This window comes from Amia ocellicauda, chromosome 4 (genome assembly GCF_036373705.1).
Source record: "Amia ocellicauda isolate fAmiCal2 chromosome 4, fAmiCal2.hap1, whole genome shotgun sequence".
Lineage (NCBI taxonomy): Eukaryota > Metazoa > Chordata > Actinopteri > Amiiformes > Amiidae > Amia > Amia ocellicauda.
In genome coordinates this window covers 33,038,739-33,049,861 of record NC_089853.1, presented here as the reverse complement: position 1 = coordinate 33,049,861, position 11,123 = coordinate 33,038,739, and positions in this window count along the sequence as shown.

Here is an 11,123-nt window from a genome sequence, read left to right as displayed (position 1 = left end):
AATACCTGATCACATTATCAAAGTGTTGGATCCCAAAAAAGCATCCCATCTAAAACTAAATATTAAAACAAAACAAAAATAGCACACAATGATAACAATAAGTTGAGTATAATAGGGACAAAATGCCCAAATTTATATTCCTGTTCAATAGGCTAAGAGGAGTTACACTTACTGTTGTTACTCGGCTGTAATTACAGATCTCAATCAGTGTATTTGACAAAGAAAGTTCTAAAGAAAGTTCTACCCATGTAAGTTTTATATATTTTTCAATAGGTTGAATAATAAGATGTAGCCCCACATAGTTTTTTAACTGTCCGCATTCATCAATTGAATCCAGAAGCTTCTTTGCTTCAGAAGAGCAAGGTCAACAAATGGATCATGAACAAATAAAAGCTTTTTGAATTTTGTTCAGAGGAGGAGTAAGTTCTCAAATCTCATTTGAAAGTTTTTGATGAGATTGTTCATGAATTCTTGCATCATTCTGATTGAGGTGTCATCTGCAGCAGTGTAGGAACATTGTTCTTGTTAATTCAGTATTAAAGATTTCAAGGTTCCTCTGAAATGCACACTTTTTCAAACAGAACCCAGACATTGCTTGCACAGGTTTAGGGAATTCAAGTGACCATTGATATCACACAAAAGCTAAATGGGACATTGTATGAGCATCCTTCATACATTCCATTAATTCACCAACCATGTTGCTTTTCTGAGTTGAAAGAAAATCTCTCTAACACACTTAACCAGCAAACATCATTATGCAGCAACAGATTGTTGACTTCAACTGAAACTTCCTTTAAAAGTGCTCTAAAAAGCCAATGTTGCAAGCTAGAAGTTGAGCATATGTAGTTTACTAATCACATCACAAAATGCATAGTTCATTTCAATTCACCTGACAACTTACCACACAGGATAGTTTGGAGAATGATGCAGTGAAGATGTTTAAGGGTGTATCACTCCCAAACGGGAAGCAAAGCCTCTCTCTTTCCCTGTCATAGAGGGGGCTCTGTCTGTAACAAGCAGGTTTACTTTGTTCAGGTCTAATCCATGCTGATCAAGAAAGCCTTTTACTTTTTCAAAAATGATCTCTCCTGTAGTGTAGGTTTCTATTGGAATTAAGCACAACAGTCCTTCCTAGAAATTTTCACCATCATAAAATCGAACAAACAATGATAGCTGGGCAGTATCGGTACAATCACACCATTCATCAACTGTTCCACTCGTCATGTCGCTGTAGAATCAGACAGTGAAACTTGCTTGACGCAGCTGAGAATGTCTTGTTTTTGTCTCCTGCCAACAGCTTGTCCAGCAATTCTAACGTGCACTCCTTTATGCAGAATAACCAAGCGCCAAATCCAGGAATGGCTTTTGTTTTTAGCCGGTGCACCATGTTACCCGTAGAGAAGCAGCCGTTGTTTTTTCCTGCACAGTTGTTGTGACAATCACATTTTATGTTTGTTAGGAAGACTTCAGCCTTGTCATGTCTTAAGACACTGTCAGCAGGATAGGCCCCACTGAAATTACTGTGTTTTGATTCAAAGTGGCGCCTCAAGTTGTTGACCTTGCAGACTGCTACAGTGGTTTGGCAAATTAAACAAAGGTTTTGCATTTGAAAGAGATGACAAAATAAAAAAAGAAAATCTGCCATCCGATTTGGATTACATGCACAGTTTTCACTATCGCTTTCCACTTTTCGACGTTTACTCCTACTTGCACCCATTTTTGACCCATTTTTGATTTCCATCACACTATGAAAAGTGGTGGTGTCCTAGCTGCTGCAACTGATGTAATTGTGCACAACTAATAAGAGCAATTTTTGCACCATCTTACCTTACATCTACAGTGTGGCAGGTTCCTTTTGGGCAAAGCAGTCGGTGGGTCCAGGTTTGGTGCTGCAGTTGCAGAGAGAGAAAAGCTGAGTTGTGTGTTGAGAAAGGAGTGTGGATTGGTCAATGCAATTGAAAGAATGAAAGTGTGGAATGCCAGCCATTTAACCGAGTGGCTTCCTGAGACTGTGCTGTGCTGTACTCTTTCTTTCTTTTTCTCTCAGTTGTTTGAGGCAGTGAGTCTGGGGGTCTGGAGGACGACAATTGACGACAAGGCAGTGAGCAGCACTGCTACCCAGATGGACCCAGGGCAGCTTGGGACAGTGGAATCCCATGTTTGCACCTGTGGAGAGACAACAGATAGACTGATAAGCGAAGACTGATTTTCCCCTTTCACTTCTGTCCTACATTGCTGCTTTTTGGGTTTAACTGTTTTTGTACAGGGGGTTGAATTTACAAATTTGTTTAGGGATTTAGTTATTAGTTGTTGTTTTTTGTGTTATATTTCTTTAGCATTAGGTTAGGGTTTTATAGATTTATCGCCCATCTTTTAAATATGGGCAATATTAACACTTAGTATTTTAGATTAGTTTCCCTCATTATTGTAGTAAGTGTATTTGGTGTGCAGATTTTAAGTGTACTTTGTTTCCTGAATAAGAGTGTGCACCTATAACCCCATGAAGGAAAATTAAATAAAAATGAATCACTTACCTGCATTGTAGGAGCTCCAGTATTTTTCTGATAACTTTGAAGGCGGAAACCAAGAATAGATTTGAGTATTTGGTGTAGCATCACCAATGCCATGAATTCTTGTAACTTTTATCCCTCACACGTATTTCAGTGTTTCCTGTCATTATCAAGTAGGTATGCTTTATGATATTAACAACAAATACATATCAATATGTTTGCTATTACTCTCATTGTGACACAGAAATAAAACTAAATCTATGAAAACATTTAAATATACAGAAAGCAATCACAAAGGCACACAGGCTACAAGTTAATCCAAAACCACTAGATGTGGATGAAACAAACAGCTACAGCTCTGGTGAATTATTGACAGGTTGATGATTGGGTGTACTATTTGCATAATTAAAACATATATTTGACAACAGATTATTAAACACCATAATGCAAATAATAATACATTTTAATTATAATTAGGGTACACAAAAACCATTATTCCTTAACCGTAGGAAAAATAACACTATTGATATTATTATTATTATTATGAATAAGTGATCTGAGATCGCACCAATTGTTTACTAGAAGTTACATTTAAAAAGATGCTCTGGAAACAATGGTCATTTAATTTTATATGTATTGTCTCTCACATGGGAGGATTTCAGGTAATTTAGCTTGATGTCTATACACATTTAGCTAATAAGCAGATACATGATTATTATATTTACCGCTTAGAACGTAATTGCTTGTGTAAAACGTATCACACATACCTTAACACAAATGTAATGGTTCACACAGAAATACGTAAACTGCTAATACCACTAGAAAGAGTGAGGTGGAAGACATTGATATAGTTATCTCCTATGTTGTGATTCACATAGGGCTGGACTAAATTAAAACTTTGACGTACTCACGAATCACAAATATGTGCCCTGTTGTGGTTTAATGAGGCATTTCAGAAAGCATGGCTGGGCCTTTGGGTTGATGAGCAGCAAACTGAAACTCCTGTGATGGTTGCAATAGCACTTCCTCTTTGAATGACATAAAAGCAGCTCAGTTTTGTGGTATTCAGGCTTGTATATTTCTGCATGTACATTTTAGTCAGTAAAAAATTAAAATAAATAAGAAAGCAAAGATGATTGCTAGGTATATGAAACCTGGCTTTCAAACAAAACAAAAAGACAAAAACATTTTTACATAGTTTATAAATTACATTTCTCATAACTCATAGGTTAAATTAAGTGATGTCTAAGAATGGTCGGATTTCATGGCTTTGCATTAAAATATATATCCCTAAAACAATCCTATACATAGTTAGTCTTCACATCAGATTGTAATGAAGACAACACATTGTTTGAAGTTTTCAGTTTATTTATAGAATAAGTCTACATAAATCATCATAGGATACATACATAATTACAGCTGTATTTAGATTATAGATGGATAAGTTAACGTAACACTGTGATGAAAGATGAAGAGTCACAAATAGAGGAACTGTAAGTATTTTTTACACCTTGTTCCTTCAGCACTCTAAAGAGGTTTGCACACACCAATAGGAATACTAGAGAAAATTGCGGAATCAGCAGTTAGCTAGCACTTTTCCGGTGAAAATACACTTCCGTTGATGCCAGAGGGCGCCACAGTTATTTATAACCATACATTGCATAATGGAAATGAAAACACAAAATACCTTCACTTGTCACATACACAGATTTTAAGACATGTTTTAAAGGAAATAAGCCTAAAAGACATTTTCCCAAGGATGGTGCTGTAAAGTCTATACCAAAAGAATAAAAGGCGTTAAACAAATTAACAAAAAAAAATACAAATTAAAATACAACATACACACTAGAATGCATTATACAATGTTCTACATATTGAAATATTGAGACATATTTTGTCTTTAAGAGATACTTAATGGAAGAGAAATATATTAGGATTAAGATTTAGAAGTGTTGTTCTGCACATCATGTGCTTTATATTATATTATTTCAATTTGGTATTATTATTTTTTTAAATGTGACATTGAACAATGTCAAAGTACATTCTTTTTTGGCTTATAAGAAAGCTTTAATTATTTGAAACAAATGTAACAATTATATTTGGCTAATATATTTCTCCCCCACTAACATTTCTCTGATGCCTGTTTATATTCTTGGTTCTCACAAAACTGCCTGGACTGGGTTCCACCAACTGAAATCTCAAGGAAGATGAAAAGCAGTGGCTATGTGATGGTTCTCCATGAGATGTTGTCTGTACATGTACTGCTGTCGCACTCCAACCTATTTATATGTTCTGTCATCAAACCCAGTCAAACCTTTAAGGGCTGCAGTAGAACTGCATTGTGTGTATGAACGCCTATAGAGCTTTAATTGTTTTCAACAAGGGTTGGTGTAAATGCTAGGTGCAGAATATATAAACTGGATTCAGATCCTTCCTGTACTTCACATACAGTGTTAACAAGTAGCTCCTACTGTCTTAGCCTTGGTATCCATTATAGCCTACAAATACACAAAACGTTTAGATTATGAATTGCAATATTTCTTTGCTGAAACATCTAATGAATATGTGTAATATTGCGCAATGTAATACTTATTTAAAGTTTTAAAAAATACTTTCCCTTTAATATTCTTGCATAAAAGAGATCATTCTTGCATTGCTTGGCCTCTATAACCTAATGGCTTTTACTCACATGTATAACATAAAACACATCAATTGTCTTTTTTTCAGATGATGTTTAAAATTGTTAACATTGGCATTGATGTTATGCAGTATTTTTTACGTTACTCCCCTCCACACTCTCTCTCCTCCATTCCTGTTCTGCACATTACTACACGACTGATTAGGGCTATTACAGACGAACTATGTAGTTTTGTGTCTTTGCCAAAAGTATGTCCATGAATAACAACAATTAAGTCATAAATAAAGCTAAAATTTAGGGCAACAAGATGCAGCAGTAAACTACAGAATCTAAAGAAAACTAAGGCCAATACCCACCAATATACCAAAAAATACACACTTAAAAAATACCTTTAAGAATAGTTAGCTGTTTTAATACTAGAGTATGTTCTGGTAAGAGCTCATAATAATAATAATAATAATAATAATAATAATAATAATAATAATAACGACATACAATAGTACTACCATGTAAAAAAATACATAAATCTAAAACAGTTTACCAAAATAGCTTACCACATGTGCACTGTTAATCATAGTTATGTGTTTAACAAGCCTTTAAAATGTGCCCATTAAAGAAACATTATATTAATAATAATAAAAAATAATGAATTTATAAGAATTTTACAGACAACAAAGATCAGTTGTTCAAGCAAATTGTCTGGTTTATAATTATTTCTGAAATATTAGATTCAATTTGAATTATAGCCGTTTATTTTAACAAGGGGGAGCTGGCAGCATGAGTGAGAATTAGCTACCCATATTGAACGTGGTCAAATGACATCTCTTTTTAGGGGACGATTTTTAGGCATTACATATTAGCTTCAACATTTTAAGTGTAATCCTGTTATTCAAGAGTGTTCACCAGCAAAACACCAGTGCTAAAGTAGTGCACTAATAAACTTGGGGCAATTAGAAATTTAACTCATAAAACTGCAAATCTGTATTTGATTCAGTGGAGGGTAAACAGACTGGCACGTTTGGATTCAACAAACAAACATACAGTAATGAATTGTTACAAAAAAACACAAACTATAAATCATGAGCAAATTAATAAAGGTTTATAAATAAACACAAACATAAATAAACAATGCCATCATCTCATCCTGAGTTTGAACTGTATAGACACGTATTAATTTCATGATGTACCTTATCTGTCCACAAGCTGTACTTATGTACTTATGTCTTCTAGTCTTTATCACTGTACTCAGTGCTGCAAAAGGGAGTTGTGATTTGGGAATTAAAATATTAACACCAGGGGAAACCATAAAGAACTTTTAGTAAATCTAAGACCTCTATGCATGCCTTGTCAGCTCTATTTTTAATCAAGGCTTATGTATGTTCAGGTGCCCGACATCACGGTCTTTCTCTCAAGAGGATTAACTCACTGCACAGCTGCTAATGCTAATTAAGAAAATGAGACCATATTATTCACCGATAGTTAAGGTATTAAAGTCTGCTGGAACACTTATTGTCTCCTCTCTGGTTTCTTCTAGTGCGTTAGAGGTGTTAGAGTAACAAAAAACAAGCATACCATAAAACAAAATTTGTTTAAAGGCCAAACCGCACATTGAGCAAGAATATTTGAAAGCTGGGAAAGGAATAACTCCTGTAAGGAATTTACTGCGCCATCACAAGCAATTTCTGGTCATTGAAGTGACACTAGTCTCAAACCTTCAGAATAAGTCCCTGTCTACACTACATAACCAATCTTGAGAACCGTACTTGAATATGATCTAATTAATCCAGCTAATAGCACCCACAGTGAAGAACGATTGTATGTACGATTGCATCCACATGAAGTTCGACTACAGTTTCTCAAAGCACAATGCTTCATGTTACAGTATCCCCTGTGCACTTATGTTAAAGAACACAAAATCATGGAGTCCATAGCTACAAATCACATGCTTCTAATGTATTGTGTCTTCAAAACTGCAAGAAAGCAGACACCAACGGTATATGTGGGTTTTGCATAGGCTCCATGAGTTCACAATGATTCTCAATTGGATGCTACAATTGCGGATTTATTTATTTATTTATTTATTTATTTATTAGCAGGCACCCTTATCCAGGGCGACTTTAAAAATGTAAAGCTTTACTAAAGCAGTCCTAAACATAGCTCATTGCTCCCCTGTCCACCATATTAAAAATACTGTTAAGTACATCTTTTGTTTTTATTTTAATGTATGCATAATTTGCATCCCTGTTTTACAATATTTGTAGTACCTATGACCTAAACATAACTAAGCATTGTGGGATTGTAGAGGACCTTGAGTCTGGTTCTCCAGCATAGTATGTTAAATAATAATAGTGTAGACAGGGCCTAAAAGCATTTAAAATAAACATAGGTAGGTTAAGAGGGGAAAACTATTATAATTTCCAGTGAAGATCCAAATACTTTTTTCCCTTTTACAAACAAGATTTGATTAAGACTGCTATTTCCTGTCAGAAACTAACTAGTTTCCAGTGTGAATAGAATTTGCAAAGTGTGTTAATTTTCAGCCCAATGCTATGATTAAAAACAGAATTAGAAAATTGATGAAAATTGTACAATGTTCCATAATTTTCTTTCGGGGCACTATGTTACTGAAAAAGTGGCATCTTCTGCATATGATAATATACTATTGTTTAATAATATCCCATATCCCTCTAAAATACATTAGCTTTCTCTAGAACCAGGAATGGTAAACCAATTGTAAATGTAATAATAAAAAAAAGGTTTTAACAAAATCCTCTCTATGCAGGCTTAGTCACACCATTCAAGTTTCCCATTCCCTTTGATTTTTCGCCCCAAGGTCACTACTGTGATTTACTGCATATTTAGGTTAATTTCAATCTGGACTAAGTGATGCACCAAACAGAAGCTGTACATCAATAATTCATCTGTTTTGAATAATAAATATATATATATATATATATAGAGAGAGAGAGAGAGAGAGAGAGAGAGAGACAGAGAGACAGACAGACAGACAGACAGACAGACAGACAGACAGCCATGTCTAAAAATATGTAATTTACGAATATTATAATCATAATATCGTCAACACTCTGGGAATGGTCATTACATTACTTTGACACATGCATGGGCTGCTGATTTTTAAATTGAACTAACTACTTCGTACAAGACAACATATTTAGTTATTACAATGGTTTTAGGAATTTAGGTTGTTATGTCTCAGTTTAATTTTTTGTATGTTTGTAAGAAGGCACTGTATCAGATTTCTCAAGAGCAAATCCTGGAAGACTTCAGTTCAGCTTTCGCTTCTTTAATTAACTGGGCAAACCATTTTAGGCCTCACCAATATATGTGTTTGTGTGTGTGTGTATGTGTATGTGTATATATATATATATATATATATATATATATATATATATATATATATATATAGAATGGCATACTTCACATCTCTAGGATGATCCCGTCTCCTTTCAAAATTACTGAAAAAGGTGAAACTTTCAATTTAATAAAGTATTTTGTGTTCTCTGTATTTGTAAAGGGTGGTGATATTAACATTTACATAAAAATGAATTGTACATATTTTCCTTAAAAATAACACCAGTGACTTTTCTTTTCATTACTTCAAATAGCATTAAATCCCTTAGATGATTTTAATTGAATATGTTACACCAATGGTTGAAAACCACACAGGGTTATATATTTTGTAGTATGTCAAATGAAAATTGAATGAAATTGAAGGCAAGGAAATTGATCTCTTTCAGGCAGGGACATATTAAACTTTACCTTTCTTGATATTGTAATGGGAAAATAACTAAATATGTATCTAACTGAGTGTAGATTTGTCAGTCACAGAAGTATGCAGCCTTTTGAATATGAAGCAGACTCCATGTTAAGTGAAGTAAAGAAAATGTATACTATAGTAGCAAACATGCTATATTCTCTGGCGTGATACATCACATGAAAAACCAATACCACAGAATATGTTGCAATTTCTGTATCTTAAAAGGGTGAAAGAATACATAATTTACAAATACAATTTCAGTTAAATAACACAGCTATATTACAAGTTGATCTTTTAAGGTGCCCGAAAATGTAAGTGTATACTGTATTTACTATAGTACATATCAATAGCATATTGATAAAAAATAATTACAAATACAGAGCAGTCAATGTTTGGAATGCATGAAGATTCTAAATCTTGAGGTTTCAAAATGCCTGATACAAACCAATAGCCAACATTTGACCTATAAAAATTGCCTATTTCCAACTGTTCAGTAAGACTCCGCTGCCTGTAGGAGTGCATGAAACACAGCCTGTGATATGTGACTCACACTTCACTTCAGTAAGACCAGCTGTTTCCATTCTGTACAGACCTTCACAGTGTGTGGTGTGTTACATTTGATCGCTATGGAATATTTCATAATTTTGCTTTGATTCTCTTCACAGTGGTAATTCCTTCTATAATAACTTTGGCAAAGGAGAAGCGCCAAGGCTCCCATGATGGTTACCAATGAATATATCTTATATTATATAGCTGTGTATTATGCTGGATTAATTATTTAGGTGTTATTTTAGTCTTTTAAGAGTGTCTGATGAACTTGTTTATGACCGTCCGTACATATTATGGTGAGAAGACGAATGTTTTACTCAAATGTGCAACCAAATTCAAATCCAGGGGAAACAATTGGAGATTTTCAATTACATTTACCATAAACATTGTCTCTATGAATCTGGTTTCCATGGCCTCTCTTCAAGTGACAAAATAAACATAAGAGATATGAATTCAGCACATGAATGGCTTACATGTCAACTGAGGCCCTATTTTGTGGTTGGATTGAAAAAAGTGAACTTTTTGGCGACATACAGAAAGATATTAATTACCTGGAAGAACTGTAAAGACTGTGAAAAGGAGTGAGACAAATCTTTCCTTAGAGCTGCCTAACCTATGACAAGGCTACATCTTCTCAAGATGGTGAAAGACATTATTTTATGAATGAGTCTGAGTGTGCACAAATGAGAAAAAGCAAGCAGTTTTGATGTTCAGCCTACCATCACAAAAGCAATAAGCAACAGTAAATGCCTGTATATGAATAGCAAAAAAGCACAATGTGACTGTAAGTCTTTACCACCATGGGAATATACATTTTATGTATAATCCCCTGTGTATTTTAGAAATATAGTTTACTATTTTATAATATAAGTTTCATTATATCATTGTGATGTGATTCAATAAAATGAAACTTTTATTATACAAAAGTCTGGTCTAAACACAGAATAAGTGAGAGTGCAGCTATAAAATTATTTTTTCTTTATATATTTTTGCCTTATTTGGGCCAGCACCTCATCGGGGTGAAGATGCTGTAGTGCATGGATGCTTTCAACTTACATATATATATAAGAGCACAGGATCTGTGAACAGAAGCCCCTATGATGTATTTACCGTCACTAAGAGAGCAGGGTGGGGATAGGGTGCACACTGTGACAGGAAATTATATCCATCCAAGACTATATGTTTTTATTAAAGAAAAGAAATTGCCTGCAGAATCTTTCATGGCTCAAAAAAGTCACGGAAACAGGGGCTGTATTATGTTACATTCCCTGTTACATAAAATGAGCATCATATTAATTTTCCATCTGCCTAACTGGAATACTATCCTTGCCTTGAACATCAAAAACAAGAAAACAATCTTTAGATCTTCATGACATCATCTGCATACTACGAAACTGGGAATTTTGAGCAGCATAATAAAAACAAAACAAAACAAAAAAAACAATAGGAAATACAGAAGACAAAAGACTCCTTATATTTTATCTGGATCGATTATTAAAATCAAATTTTAAAACACTGACATACAAAAAGTCAGTATATATAGTATATATATATATATATATATATATATATATATATATAAATAATAGATCAATCTGAGAGGCTACATTGTGCAGAAGGGCAGTTGTGGCAACCTGTGAATATCTTC